Raw genomic sequence first — 15,795 nt, forward strand, 5'->3', positions numbered from 1 at the left:
AAGAACACTTAACATGAGATCCATCTTCTCAAAATAATCTCTTTGAGCATACAATATGGTATTGCTAATGATAGGCACAGTGATGTGCAGCAGATCTTTTGAATTATTCATGTTGTACAACAAAAGTTTATGCCCGCTGATTGGCAACTCCCCATTTCCCCCATTCCCAGTCCCTGGCAGCCATCATCTTATTCTTTGATTCTATGAGCTTGACAATTTTTTTTAAATAAAAACAATCCCACAGGGAGCCTGCTTCCCTTCCTCTCTCTCTGCCTGCCTCTCTGCCTACTTGCGATCTCTGTCAAATAGATAAATAAATAAATCTTAAAAAAAAAAAAAACAATCCCACATCATTTATTGTCCTCTGGTAATAACACAGAGGTAGTAAAAACAATACAAACAAAAGTTTTAGACCTACATTTCCAACAAAGGACATCTAAGAAAACAAACAAAATGACCATCTCAAGAATTTCTCACTTTGTTGATCATTTCTAGTTGGAGACACTTTAGAAGAGGGTAATATTATCTCCTTTTAGCACAATTCAATCCAGTTGTTTTCTTTAATTTGTTTCAGAATGACTCTCTTCAGCATCACCTGATGTGAGGTTCATGTACTCATCAAAACCAATGATATAGCCCTCTATCCCCATGGTCACTTGGTCACAAGGCCTCACCTGAATCTGAGAACTACTTTGCAAGTATCTGAAGATGAGTTTGATGGGCTGAACCATCAGCTTCTGCATTCTTTGGCCCTGGCCACAGTGCACAATGGTGGAAGCTGACAAAGACCGCCCATGATTTTGACTCTTTTAGGTGCCTCATGTAAGTGAAATCCTGTTATCTTTGGCTTTCTGTGAATCCCATAAAGTTGCAGGATACAAATGCAACATATTAAAAATCATTTCTGTATCTTTAGGGTAAATACCCAGTAGTGCAATTGCTGGGTCATAGGGCAGTTCTATTTTCAACATTTTGAGGAATCTCCATGCTATTTTCCAGAGTGGTTGCATCAACTTGCATTCCCACCAACAGTGTAGGAGGGTTCCCCTTCCTCCGCATCCTTGCCAGCATCTGTCATTTCCTGACTTGTTGATTTTAGCCATTCTGACTGGTGTGAGGTGATATCTCATTGTGGTTTTGATTTGTATTTCCCTGATGCCGAGTGATACAAATGTGGTGATCCAAAGGGACACATGCACCCGAATGTTTATAGCAGCAATGTCCACAATAGCCAAACTATGGAAAGAACCTAGATGTCCATCAACAGATGAATGGATCAAGAAGATGTGGTATATAGACACAATGGAATACTATGCAGCCATCAAAAGAAATGAAATATTGCCATTTGCCACAACATGGATGGAACTAGAGCGTATCATGCTTAGCGAAATAAGTCAAGCAGAGAAAGACAACTATCATATGATCTCCCTGATATGAGGAAGTGGTGATGCGACATGGGGGCTTAATTGGGTAGGAGAAGAATCAATGAAACAAGATGGGATTGGGAGGGAGACAAACCATAAGTGACTCTTAATCTCACAAAACAAATTGAGGGTTGCTGGGGAGAGGGGGGTTGGGAGTAGGGGGGTGGGATTATGGACATTGGGGAGGGTATGTGCTTTGGTGAGTGCTGTGAAGTGTGTACACCTGGCGATTCACAGACCTGTACCCCTGGGGATAAAAATATATGTTTATAAAAAATAAAAAAAATAATTTCTGTTTCTAAACCATAGCAAGGTGCCAGCTGAAAATGACATTAGGAAAACATTTCCATTTAAAATGGCACAGAAAAGAATATAACACTCAGGAATAAATTTAGTCAAGGAGATGAAAGATGTGTACACTGCAAATTACAAAACATTGCTGAAAGAAATTAAGGACACAAACAAATGGAATGACGTCTTCTGTTCATTGGCTAGAAGAATATTTTTTAAATGTCTATACTGCTCAAAATGATACACAGATTCAGTTCAATCTCTATTAAAATCCCTGTCTTTTTTTAAAAAAATTAATTTTTTTTTAATTTTTAATTTTTTATTTTTTATAAACATATATTTTTATCCCCAGGGGTACAGGTCTGTGAATCACCAGGTTTACACATTTCACAGCACTCACCAAAGCACATACCCTCCCCAATGTCCATAATCCCACCCCCTTCTCCCAAACCCCCTCCCCCCAGCAACCCTCTATTTGTTTTGTGAGATTAAGAGTCACTTATGGTTTGTCTCCCTCCCAATCCCATCTTGTTTCATTGATTCTTCTCGTAAAAAATATTAAATTTTTAAAAATTTCTTTTCAGTGTACCAGAATTCATTGTTCATGCAACACACCCAGTACTCCATGCAATACATTCCCTACATAATACCCACCACCAGGCTCACCCAACCTCCCACCTTCCGCCCCTTCAAACCCTCAGATTGTTTTTCATAATCCACAGTCTCTCATGTTTCGTCTCCCCCTCCAATTTTTCCCAACTCCCTTCTCCTCTCCATCTCCCCATGTCCTTTGTGTTATTTCCTATGCTCCACAAATAAGTGAAACAATATGGTAGTTGATTCTCTCTGCTTGACTTATTTCACTCAGCATGATCTTGTTCAGTCCCATCCATGTGGATACAAAAGTTGGGTATTCAACCTTTCTGATATAGGCATAATACTCCCTAGTGTATATGGACCACATCTTCCTTATCCATTCATCCGTTGAAGGGCATCTTGGTTCTTTCCACAGTTTGACGACCTTGGCCATTGCTGCTGTGTACATTGGGTTACAAATGGCCCTTATTTTCATTACATCTGTATCTTTGGGGTAAATACCCAGTAGTGCAATTTCAGGGTCATATAGAAGCTCTATTTTTAATTTCTTAAGGAATCTCCACACTGTTCTCCAAAGTAGCTGCACCAACTTACATTCCCACTAACAGTGTAAGAGGTTTCCCTTTTCTCCACATCCTTTCCAATACACGTTGTTTACTGTCTTGTTAATTTTGGCCATTTTAACTGGTGTAAGGTGCTATCTCAGTGTGGTTTGGATTTGAATCTCCCTGATGGCTAGTGATGATGGACATTTCTTCATGTGTCTGATAGCCATTTATATGTCTTCATTGGAGAAGTGTCTGCTCATGTCTTCTGCCCATTTTTTGACTTGATTATCTGTTTTGTGTGTGTTTAGTTTGAAGTATTCTTTATAGATCCTGGATATCAGCCCTTTGTCTGTACTGTCGTTTGTGAATATCTTCTCCCATTCCATGGGTGGCCTCTTTGTTTTCTTGAGTATTTCCTTTGCTGTGCAGAAGCTTTTGATCTTGATAAAGTTCCAAAAGTTCATTTTTGCTTTTGTTTCCTTTGCTTTGGGAGATAGGTCTTGAGAGAAGTTGCTGTGCCAATGTCAGAGAGGTTACTGCCTATGTTCTCCTTCTAGGATTCTGATGGATTCCTGTCTCACATTGTGGTCTTTTATCCGTTTCGAGTTTATCTTTGTGTATGGTGTAAGAGAATGTTCGAGTTTCATTCTTCTATACATAGCTGTCCAAATTATTCACCACCATTTATTGAAGAAACAGTCCTTTTTCCAGTGGATATTTTTTCCTGCCTTGTTGAAGATTATTGGACCATAGAGTTGTGGGTCCATATCTGGACTCTCTGCTCTGTTCCACTGGTCTATGTGTCTGTTTTTGTGCCAGTACCATGCTGTCTTGGTAATCACAGCTTTGTAGTAAAGCTTAAAATCAGGCAACATGATGTTCCCAGTTTTCTTTTTCTTTTTCAACATTTCCTTAGGAATTCAGGGTCTCTCCTGATTCCATACAAATTTTAGGATTGTTTGTTCCAGCACTTTGAAAAATTTCAGAAGAATTTTGATCTGAATAGCATTGCAAGTATAGATTGCTCTGGGCAGTATAGACATCTTAACAATGTTTATTATTTTTATCCATGATTACCATCTTTTTGTGTCTTCAGTTCCTCTCATGAGTGTTCTGTAGTTCCTCGAGTACAGATCCTTTACCTCTTTGGTTAGGTTTATTCCCACGTATCTTATGGTTTTTGGTGGTATAGAAAATGAAATTGATTCTCTAATTTCCTTTTCTATATTTTCATTGTTATTGTATAAGAAAGCAACTGATTTCTGTATATTAATTTTGTATCCTGTCACATTACTGAATTGCTGTCTGAGGTGGAGTCTTTTGGGATTTTCATATAAAGTTTCATATCATCTGTGAAGAGAGAGACTTAAATTTGTTCTTTCTCAATTTGAATACACTTTATTTCTTTTTGTTGTCTGTTTGCTGTTGCTAGGAATTCTAGTACTATGTTGAAGAAGAGTGGTGAGAGTGGGCCTCCTTGTCCTGTTCCTGATCTCAAAGGGAAGGCTGTCAGCTTTTCCCTATAAAGAATGATATTTGCTGTTAGTTTTTCATAGATACATTTTATTTATATATAGATTCATTTATATAGATACATAGATGTAGATATATTTTATTATAGATATATATTATATAGACATATAGAATATCTTCTATTATATAGATATATAATATATATTATAAATAAGTATATATATATATATTATATAGATATATTATATAGAATACATTCTATTAGATAGGTATATTTTATGAAGTTGAATGTTCCCTCTATCCCTATACTTTGAAGAGTTTAAATCAAGAATAGATGCTGCATCTTGTCAAATGCTTTTTCTGCATCAATTGAGAGGACCATAGGGTTTTTCACTCTTCTCTTATTTACTTGCTCTATCACATTGATTGATTTGAGAATGTTGAACCAACCTTGCATCCCAGGGATAAATCCCACCTGGTCGTGATGGATAATCTTTTTAATATACTGTTGGATCCTATTAGCTAGGATCTTGTTGAGAATCTTGGGATCCATATTCATCAGGGATATTGGTCTGAAATTCTCCTTTTTGATGGGGTCTTTGCCTGGTTTGGAGATTAGAGTAATGCTGGCTTCATAGAAAAATCCTGGGAGTTTTCCTTCTGTTTCTATTTTTTGAAATAGCCTCAGGGGAAGCTGTTATTACTTGTTTTTATTTTTAATATTATTATTAGTATTATTTTTTTCTTTGAATGTTTGGTAGAATTCCCCAGAGAATCCATCAGGTCCTGGGCTCTTGTTTTTTTGGGTGGTTTTTGATAACTTCTTCAATCTGGTTACTAGATATTGGTCTATTTAGGTTGTCAGTTTTTTCCTGATTTAGTCTTGGAAGTTTATAGGTTTACAAGAATGCATCCATTTCTTCTAGATTGCTTAACTTATTGCCATGTAACTGTTGATAATTTCAGATGATCATTTCTCTTTCCTTGGTCTTAGTCATTATCTCTCCCCTTTCATTAATTTTTGATATAGAGTTCAACAATTCATTAGTTGCATATAACACCCTGTACTCATCACAAACGCATGCCCTACTTAAAGACTTTTTAAAATTTGTAATAGAAACTATTTCATTGTTGCATGTGGGTTATCTGTTTAGTCTTCCTAGACAGTTTTGGTGCTTTGGGGCTCTCTACAAATTTGTCCATTTTGTTTAGTTTATCTCATTGTTGACATACAACTTTTTATAGTATTCCCTTAGAATACTTTCCATTTTTGTAAGGTTGGCAGTAATGTCCCACCTTTCATTACTGATTTTAAGTATTTAAGTCTACTCTATTTTTTTTCTTTTTGGTCAGAGTAGTACATGATTTGTCAATTTTGTTGATCTTTTCAAAGGACCAATTATTAGTTATGTTAATTTTTCTATTGTTCTTTCTCTGTCTTCCCTCTAATTCTCTTATTTTTTTCTTCCTGTTTCCCTTGCATTTAGGTTAGTCCTCTTTTTTCAAGTTTCTTAAGGTGAAAGTTTAAGTTATTGATTTAAGGTCTATAGGTGATTACAACTATAAATTTCTTCTAAGCACTCTTTTCACTGCATCACTTAAGCTTTGGTAGCTTGTGATTAGGTTTTTATTTACCTCAAAGTATATTCTGATTTCCCCTGTGGTTTCTTTTTTTCCTGTTGTCCCTTTAGAACTGTGTTTTTGTTTCCACATATTTGTGAACTTCCCAAATTCCTTTGTGTTATGTATTTCTAATTATATTCACTTAGGTTGGAGAATATACTTTGCTTTGAAAATTTTAAATTAATGACCCTTTTATGACCCAGTACATGATCTATCCCAGAGAATGTTTCCTGTGTACTTGAAATTAATGTGTATGCAGCAATTTGTTGAGTTGAGTGTTCTCCTGATATCTGTTGGGTCCAATTTGCTCATAATGTTGTTCATGTATATTCTGATCTTCTGTCTAGTTGTTCTATCCATTATTTAAAGTTAGGTAATAAAGTCTCCAACTACTACTATTGAATTGTCCATTATTCTCATGACTTCTGTTGGTTTTTGTTTCACATATTTAGAGTTATGTTTTATGGTGCATATACGGTTGTAATGGTTATATCTCACCAATGGATTGACAATTTTTATCATTATAAAATTCTCTTCTTTGTTTCTAGTCACAATTTTTGTTTTAAAGTCTTTTTTGTGCAATATTAGTATAGCTACTCCAGTCCAATTCTCCTGACTGTTTGTATGGTATATATTTCTTCACTTTTTTTTTAAATTTATTTTTTATTTATTTTCAGCATAACAGTATTCATTATTTTTGCACCACACCCAGTGCCCCATGCAATCTGTGCCCTCTATAATACCCACCACCGGGTACCTCGAACTCCCACCCCCCCCGCCCCTTCAAAACCCTCAACGTGAGACAGGTATCCATCAGAATCATAGAGGAGAACATAGGCAGTAATCTCTTCGATATCAGCCACAGCAACTTCTTTCAAGATATGTCTCCAAAGGCAAATGAAACAAAAGCGAAAATAAATTTTTGGGACTTCATCAAAATCAAATGCTTCTGCACAGCAAAGAAAACAGTCAAGAAAATAAAGAGGCAACCCACGGAATGGAAGAAGATATTTGCAAATGACAGTACAGACAAAAGGCTTATATCCAGGATCTATAAAGAACTCCTCAAACTCAACACACACAAAACAGATAATCATGTCAAAAAATGGGCAGAAAATATGAACAGACATTTCTCCAATGAAGACATACAAATGGTTATCAGACACATGAAAAAATGTTCATCATCTCTAACCCTCAGGGAGATTCGAAAAAATGTTCATCATCTCTAACCCTCAGGGAGATTCAAATTAAAACCACATTAAGATACCAATTAACACAAGTTAGAATGGCCAAAATTAGCAAGACAGGAAACAACATGTGTTGGAGGGGATGTTGAGAAAGGGGAATGCTCTTATACTGTTTGTGGGAATGCAAGTTGGTGCAGCTACTTTGGAGAACAGTGTGGAAAGTCCTCAAGAAATTAAAAATAGAACTTCCCTATGACCCTGCAACTGCACTCCTGGGTATTTACCCCAAAGATACAGATGTCGTGAAATGAAGGGCCATCTGTACCCCAATGTTTATAGCAGCAATGTCCACGGTCGCCAAACTGTGGAAAGAGCCAAGATGCCCTTCAGTGGACGAATGGATAAGGAAGATGTGGTCCATATACACTATGGAGTATTATGCCTCCATCAGAAAGGACGAATACCCAATTTTTGTAGCAACGTGGATGGGGCTGGGAGAGATTATGCTGAGTGAAATAAGTCAAGTAGAGAGAGTCAATTATCATATGGTTTCACTTATTTGTAGAGCATAACAAATAGCATGGAGGACATGGGGAGTTAGAAAGGAGAAGGAAGTTGGGGGAAATTGGAAGGGGAGGTGAACCATGATAGACTATGGACTCTTCACTTTTTGTTCTAACACTTCCTGTGTCTTTCAGTGTGTTTCTTGAAGACCATATGTAGTCAGCTTATTCCTTTGCCATTTTGACACTTTCAAATTTATATTAAGAAGTCATAAACCATGTTTTATGTTATTTTTTATTTAAACTACTATTTCCCCTTGTGCTTTTATCTCCTATTTCTTTTATTCCTAGAAAGTCTTCTTCATAAGGAAATTAGAGACATACCCACATTATTTTAACTTCTTACAACTTGATCTACTTAACTATTGAAGCTTTCTGGAATTTCATCATTGGCACAATAGGAATTGTTCCAGACTTATTTTCTGAAACAATTGACAGGGATACGTGGATGGCCCAGTAGTTAAGAAACCAACTCTTGGTTTCAGTGCAGCTCATGATCCCAGGGCTGTGAGATCAAGCCCAGCATCGGACTCTGTGTCCAATGCACAGTCTGTTGGAGATTTTCTCTCTCCATTTCACTTCTCCACTACCCTTCCCCCTACATTCTCTCTCTTTCTCTAGAATAAATAAATCAAATGTTTAAAAAATAAACAATTGACAAACTCTCAGTCATATCATATTTTAAAAAGTTGTTTCTTTGTTTCTGATTAATGAAGTAATCCTCATCACATTGTTTTCAATTGATCTATCAATTCTCAAGTCAGTATCATAATGAATTTTTTTTTTAGTTATACAATTTGTTTTAATATTTTATAGAACTGTTACCCCTAAATAGTGCCTATTTTGTTTCATTGTCAATGTCCTTCATTTGTAAGTTTTGTTTTATTTTTTAATTTAAATTAAATTAAGCAATGTATTAAACCATTAGTTTTTGATATACTGTTCAACAATTCATTAGTTGCATATAACACTCAGCACTCATGATTTTATTTATTTGAGAGTGAGAGAGAGAGAGCACAGAGGGAGAGTAAGAAGGAGAAGGAGACTCTCTGCTGAGCAGAGAGCCTGATGTCGGGTTCAATCCCAGGACCCTGAGATTATGATCTGAGCTGAAGGCAGATGCTAAACCAACTGAACCACCAAGTTGTAATATTTTTTTTAAATTTTAATTCCAGTTAGTTAAACTACAGTGATATATTAGTTTTAGGTGTATAATTTAGTGATTCAACAATTCCATACATCACCCAGTGCTCATCACAAGTGCACTCTTTAATCCCCATCACCTATTTCGCACTTCCCCTGACCTATCTCCCCTCTGGTAACCATCAGTTTGTTCTCAATAGCTAAGAGTCTGTTTCTTGGCTTCTCTCTTTCTCTCTCTGTCCTAGATCATTTGTTTCTTAAATTCCACACATAAATGAAATCCTATAGTATTTCTCATTCTCTGATTGACTTATTTCACTTAGCATTTTACTGTCTAACTCTATCCATGTCATTATATGTGGCAAGATTTTATTGTTTTTTGTGCCTGAACAATATCTGATTTTGTATATAAAGCACATCTTCTTTATCCATTCATCTATCAATAGACACTTACGCTGGTTCCATAATGTGGTTATTGTAAATTGTGCTGCTACAAACATAGAGGTGCATGTATCCTATTGAATTGGTGTTTTTGAATTTTGGGGTAAATACAAAGTAGTGTGATTCTTGGATTATAGGGTAGTTTTATTTCTAAATAAAAGTGTTTCTTTTCCTCCACATCCTTGCCAACACTTTTCCCCCTCTGCTTTGATTTTAGCCATTCTTACATGTGTGAGGTGATATCTCATTGTAGCTTTGACTACAGAAATCAAAGTACAAACTTTTTTTTTAGTTATGTTGTGAGCCACCATACAGTACATCATTAATTTTTGATATCACATTCAGTGATTCATTAATTGTGTATAACACCCAATGTTCATTACAATGCATTCCCTCCTTAACACCGATCATCTGGCTACTCTTTACCCCAAATCCCCTCTCCTCTGAAACCCTCAGTTTGTTTCCTGGAGTCCATAGTCTCTCGTGGTTTGTCTCGCTGATTTCCCCTCCTTCAGTTTTTCCCTTCCTTCTCCTGATGTCCTCCATGCTATTCCTTAAATTCCACATATGAGTGGAACCATATGATAATTGTCTTTCTCTGATTTTTGTACCTGCTTTATGGTAAGTGATGATTAACATCCCTTCATGTGTCTTTTGGCCACCTAGATGTCTTCTTTGGAGAAATGTTTGTTCTTCTATTTTGTCCATTTTTTAAATTTGTTTTTCAGATTATTTTTTTCAAGGGTGTTGAATTATAGAAGTTCTTTATGTATTTTAGATACTAACCTTTATCAGATACAGCGTTTGCAAATATCTTCTCCCATTCTCTAGGTTGCCTTTTAGTTCTGTTGATTCTTCCTTCACTATGTAGAAGGTTTTTATTTTGATGTAATCCCAATGGTTTATTTCTGTTGTGGTTTCCCTTGTTTCAGGACACATATCCAGAAAAAATGTTGCATTGGCTAATGTCAGAGACCTTACTGCCTTTGTTCTCATCTAGGATTTTTCTTTTTCTTTTTTTTTTTTTTTCTGTATGTCTTTTGAACTCTGCTGTTCTATTCCTCAATTTCTGCTTTGTTTACACACACACCCACATTTTTTCCCAAACTACCACATATATATATATATATATATATATATATATATATATATATATATTTATACTAAGTTATAATAGTTATACTAAGCTAAGCTAATACTAAGCTATACTATAACTATACTATAACTATAATAGTTATAACTTAGTATAACTATAATAGTTATACTAAGCTAAGCTAATACTAACTAAGCTATACTATACTATACTAACTATACTAAGCTAATATTATAAATATATATATATATATATATATATATATATTAGTTATTTGCTTAGTGATTTCTATGGGGGCTACAATTAACATCTAAACTTATAAGGATTTAGTTTAGATCAATAAAAATCCAATTTTAATGTTTAAAATCAGCATTGTTCTTATATAGCTCCATATTCTCCTCCTTTTATATGGTATTGCCACACAAATTATATCTTTATTCCCTATGCTTTTTCACAAAGATTTATCCTTATTGCTTTATGTCAATGTCTTTTATTTTTTAAAGATTGATTTGCCAGGGAGAGAGAGAGAGAGAGTGAGAAAGAGAGAGAGAGAGTGCAATTGTGGGAAATGCAGAGGGAGAGAACCTTCATACAGACTCCCTGCTATGTGTGGAGCCCAGTGTGGGGCTTGATCCCACAACCCATGAGATCGTGCATGACTTGAGCTGAAACCAAGAGTCAGATGCTTGATCAACTGAGCCACCAAGGCAAACCTGTGTTAGTGCCTTTTAAGCCAGATGGTGAAAAACAGGTTAAAGACAAAAAATGTGTGCTTATTTTGTAATTTTGTATTTTGTTATAAAATTATCTCTATTGGTGTTGCTCATCTATTAATGTGGATTCATTTTACCATCTACTGCCTTGTCATTTCAGACTGATTGACTCCCTTTCCTATTTCTCATATAGTAGGTTTACTACCAGTATTTTTCTCACTTTTTTTCTGGGATTGTCTAATTTTTCCATAATTTATTTAAAGAATGATTTTCCTAGATATAGAATTCTTGCTAAACAGTCTTGTTCTTTCAGTTCTTTGAGTACCTCATTCCACTGCCTTCTTGTATCCATGGTTTCTGATGAAGAAACAGCTGATCTTATTGTGTGAACCATTGTACATGATGAGTATATTCTATATTGCTGCTTTCAAGCTTACCTCTTTGTCATTAATTTGCAACAGTTTGATTAGGATGTGCTTTGTTGTGTGTCTGTTTGACTATATCCCACTTGAAGTTTGTTGTGTGTCTTGGCTGTCTAGATTAATGTTCTCATCAAATTTAGGAAGCTTGCATTAATTATTTTTATTATTTATTATTAAAAATGTAATATACCACCACATTAAAAAGAACATTAAAAAATACTGCCATGATCCCATCTATAATGTGACTTTCTATTGTTTTGCAAATCCCTTTCTTAGGCTTAGTCCATCTCACGAATATTTTACATAGAAGCAACAACAATAACATGCAAGTGATTCAGTATTTTCATTTTTTTAGTATTTTCATTATAAATTGTCGTAATAACTTTTCTACCAACTTTACCACTTTCTCAATGCCATGCAGCCACCTACTCTATCTAGTTCTGAAACGTTGGCCTCCCTCTGAGGGAAAAACAAACAAACAAACAACAACAACAACAACAACAACAACAACAAAACCAAGCCTGTCCATTAAGCAATCAGTCTCCATTCTCACCCACCCCCAGCACCTGGAAACAAAACAGAACAAAAAATTGCTCTCTGTCCTGATAGAGTCACCTATTTCAGCTATTTCCTCTAATGGTATCATACAATATGGGGACTTTTGTATCTCACTTCCCTCACGTAACAAAATGCTTTCGACATTTATCCATGTCGTTACAAGTATTAGTATTTCAAATAAATGTTTTTGGCTGAGTAACATTCCATTGAATGTGTATACCATGTGGATAACCATTCCGGTTATCCACTGATCCATTGATGGACTTTCAGGTTATTTCTACTATTTGGCTATTATGAATAGTGTTGCTATAAAAATTCACATGTAAGTATTTGTTTGGTAACAGTTTTTTTTATTATTTTATGTATAAACCTAGGCATGGAATTGCTGGGTCATATGGTAATCTTTGATTAACATTTTCAGAAACTGCCAAACTGTTTTCTACAGTAGCTGCAGCACCATTTTACATTTCTGCTAGTTAAGTACAAGTATCCAACTGTTCCATATCCTTGCCAACACCGGTTGGATTCTTTTCTCTGAATATAGGAGACTTTGTGTGTCTGAAGTAGATAACTCATTGTGATTTCGACAGGAGGAATTGTTCTCTAAATAAGTATAGTCTTGTATATATGGACCACATTTTCTTTATCCATTTGTTTGTTGAAGGGCACCTTGGCTCTTTCCAGTTTGGCAATTGTGGACCTTGCTGCTATATACAATGGAAGAAAGAATGAATGCCTAACATTTGTATCAACATGGATGGGACTGGAGGAGATTATGGTGAATGCAATTAGTCAAACAGAGAAAGTCAATTATCATGTGATTACACTTAATTAAAGCATAAGGAGCATAAGGAATAATATGGAGGACATCAGGAGAAGGAAAAGGAAATTGAATTGGGATAAATCAGAGGGGAAAACAAAGCATGAGAGACTATGGACTCTAAGAAATAAATTGAGGATTTTGGAAAGGAAGAGGGTGGGGGATGGGTGAGGCTGGTGGTGGTTATTAAGGAGGGCACGTATTGCATGGAACACTGGGTGTAGTGAATAAACAATGAATCTCGGAACATTGGAAAAATAAAATAAAATAAAATAAAATAAAATAAATAGGTGTCTTGGTGTGTCCATGGAAGTCTATCTTGGTCTCTCCTCAGCAATTATTTCTTTAAATAAACTGTCTGACACCCCACCCCCCGCCTTTTTCCTTCTTTTCTCCTTTTGGTATTACAGTAATATGCAAATTGCTTCTCTTAATAACATCAACTAATTAACTTGGGCTTCTTTCACTCTTCTTTTCTTTTTTTTTTTTTCATTTTGCTCCTACAAATGGATAAATTAAGATTACCTGACTTTAATTTCACTCATTCTTTCTTTTTCTTGGTCAAGTCTGTTATTTAAGTTCTCTATTGAATTCTTCAGTTCTGTGATTGTAGTATTAACATTCAGACTTCTGTCAGATTTTTTTTAATTGTTTCTATATGTTTGTTGAAATTTTAATTTTGTTCTTGTGTTGTTTAACTACTTTCAGTTAGTTGTCCATCTGTGTTTTCTTTTAGATCACCAAATTTCTTTAAAAGTATTATTCTGAATACTATGTCAGACAATTCATAGGTCTCCATTTCTTCAAGATCAGTTATTGGAGATTTATTAGTTCCCTTGGTGGCATCTTGTTCCCTTGATTATTCATGATCCTTGTGGTCTTGTGTTGGTGTGTACAAATCTGGAGATACTGTCACCTCTTTCATTCTTTACACACTAGCTTTGGCAGAAAAAGCCCTTCACCAGTTAGCCTGTCCAGAGATTCTGGGTTACTCTTTGGTGGTTCCTTCAGGTGCTGCTGGCACCTGATGCCTAAGTCAGCAGGTAGGTAGGTCTGGCAGTTGGGTCCACATGGACTGGACAGTTGCTTGGATCCACAGGGGTTGGTATAGTACCTGTGTCTTTGGGGGTTGGCCTAGAGCCTGTATCTGCAGGCAAGCTTGAGGCTAGAGCCAAGGGAAATGGGCCTGGGATCTGGGTTAATGTAGAAGGGCCTGGATCATGAATCTGTGTGAGCTAACCAGGCACTGGCTGCTACTGGTGTGGGCTTGGCCACTGGACCTACATTGAATGGCCTGGTGCTTTTGTGAACTGGGAGATTGGGTCTACAGGTACTAGCCTAGGGCCTAGGGCCTCTGGTATCTACCTGATGCTGAGGCTGGCTGGAAGCTGGGGTCGTGAAGGTAGCTTGGAGCAGGGGCAATCCTGGACTCTGGTAATGGAGGCTGATGTGATTCCAGTGACCACGGGATGGCCTGGAAACTGGGTCCCCAAGGGCTGGCCTGGTCCTGTAGCAGACAGTGGGCCTTAGGTCACAAGTCCCTGCCTGGAGCTTAGGTCCAGGGAACTGGGCTTGTGCTGAGGCATGCATGCAGGCTAGGTTGTAAGAGTTGGCACAGAGATTGAGGCTACAGGGGCTCATGTGGGTCTTGTGTTGGGGTTCAGAGTGAAGTTGGGTGCTGACTTCACTCTTTTACCTGCAGGGAGAGTGTCTCTCTCCACCCTGAGCAACTCAGATTTGGGAGAGATCTTATGGGGGTAATGCAAAACAGTATTTTCTATCCCCCTTGAAGAATATTTTCTTATTTCTGTGCTCCTCCCAGTTGCTGTAATCCATCACCTGGAATCCTTAGTTCTTAGAAAACTATTTTTGTCTGTGGTAACTGTTTAAATTGATGTTTCTGCAAGTATACAAGTGCTGGAAACTCCTATCCTGCTACCTTGCTGAATTCACGCTATTTCCTTCATTTTTTGCATGTATTAAAATAGGTCTCTTTGGGTAATGATCTTAATGTCTGCGTTTCCTCAATGATGGTTTCTTTTTTTTTTTTTTCATTTATTTATTTTCAGCATAACAGTATCATTATTTTTTCACCACACTCAGTGCTCCATGCAATCTGTGCCCTCTATAATACCCACCACCTGGTACCCTGACCTCCCACCCCCCTGCCACTTCAAATCCCCCAGATTGTTTTTCAGAGTCCATAGTCTCTCTTGATTCACCTCCCCTTCCAATTTACCCCAACCCCCTTCTCTCCAACTACCCATGTCCTCCATGCTTTTTGTTATGCTCCACAAATAAGTGAAACCATATGATAATTGACTCTCTCTGCTTGACTTATTTCACTCAGCAGAATCTCTTCCAGTCCCGTCCATGTTGATACAAAAGTTGGGTATTCATCCTTTCTGATGGAGGCATAATACTCCATAGTGTATATGGATCACATCTTCCTTATCCATTTGTCCGTTGAAGGGCATCTTGGTTCTTTCCACAGTTTGGCGACCGTGGCCATTGCTGCTACAAACATTGGGGTACAGATGGCCCTTCTTTTCACGACATCTGTATCTTTGGGGTAAATACATACTAGTGTAATGGCAGGGTCATAGGGAAGTTCTATTTTTAATTTCTTGAGGAATCTCCACACTGTTCTCCAAAGAGGCTGCACCAACTTCCATTCCCACCAACAGTGGAAGAGGTTTCCCCTTTCTCCACATCCTCTCCAAAACCTGTTGTTTCCTGTCTTGCTAATTTTGGCCATTCTAACTGGTGTAAGGTGATATCTCAATGTAGTTTTAATTGGAATCTCCCTGATGGCTAGTGGTGATGAACATTTTTTTCACGTGTCTGATAGCCATTTGTATGTCTTGATTGAAGAACTGTCTTCCATATCCTCTGCCAA

At 36.7% G+C, this 15,795-nt stretch overlaps 1 pseudogene; it reads right to left on the minus strand.

Annotated features, from left to right (window-relative positions):
* Positions 1–491: 491 nt before the first annotated feature.
* LOC131820963 (small nuclear ribonucleoprotein E-like) overlaps positions 492–15,795 on the minus strand; it is a 97,506-nt pseudogene continuing 82,202 nt past the window's right edge.

The sequence above is a fragment of the Mustela lutreola genome, chromosome X (assembly GCF_030435805.1).
Source record: "Mustela lutreola isolate mMusLut2 chromosome X, mMusLut2.pri, whole genome shotgun sequence".
Taxonomy (NCBI): domain Eukaryota; kingdom Metazoa; phylum Chordata; class Mammalia; order Carnivora; family Mustelidae; genus Mustela; species Mustela lutreola.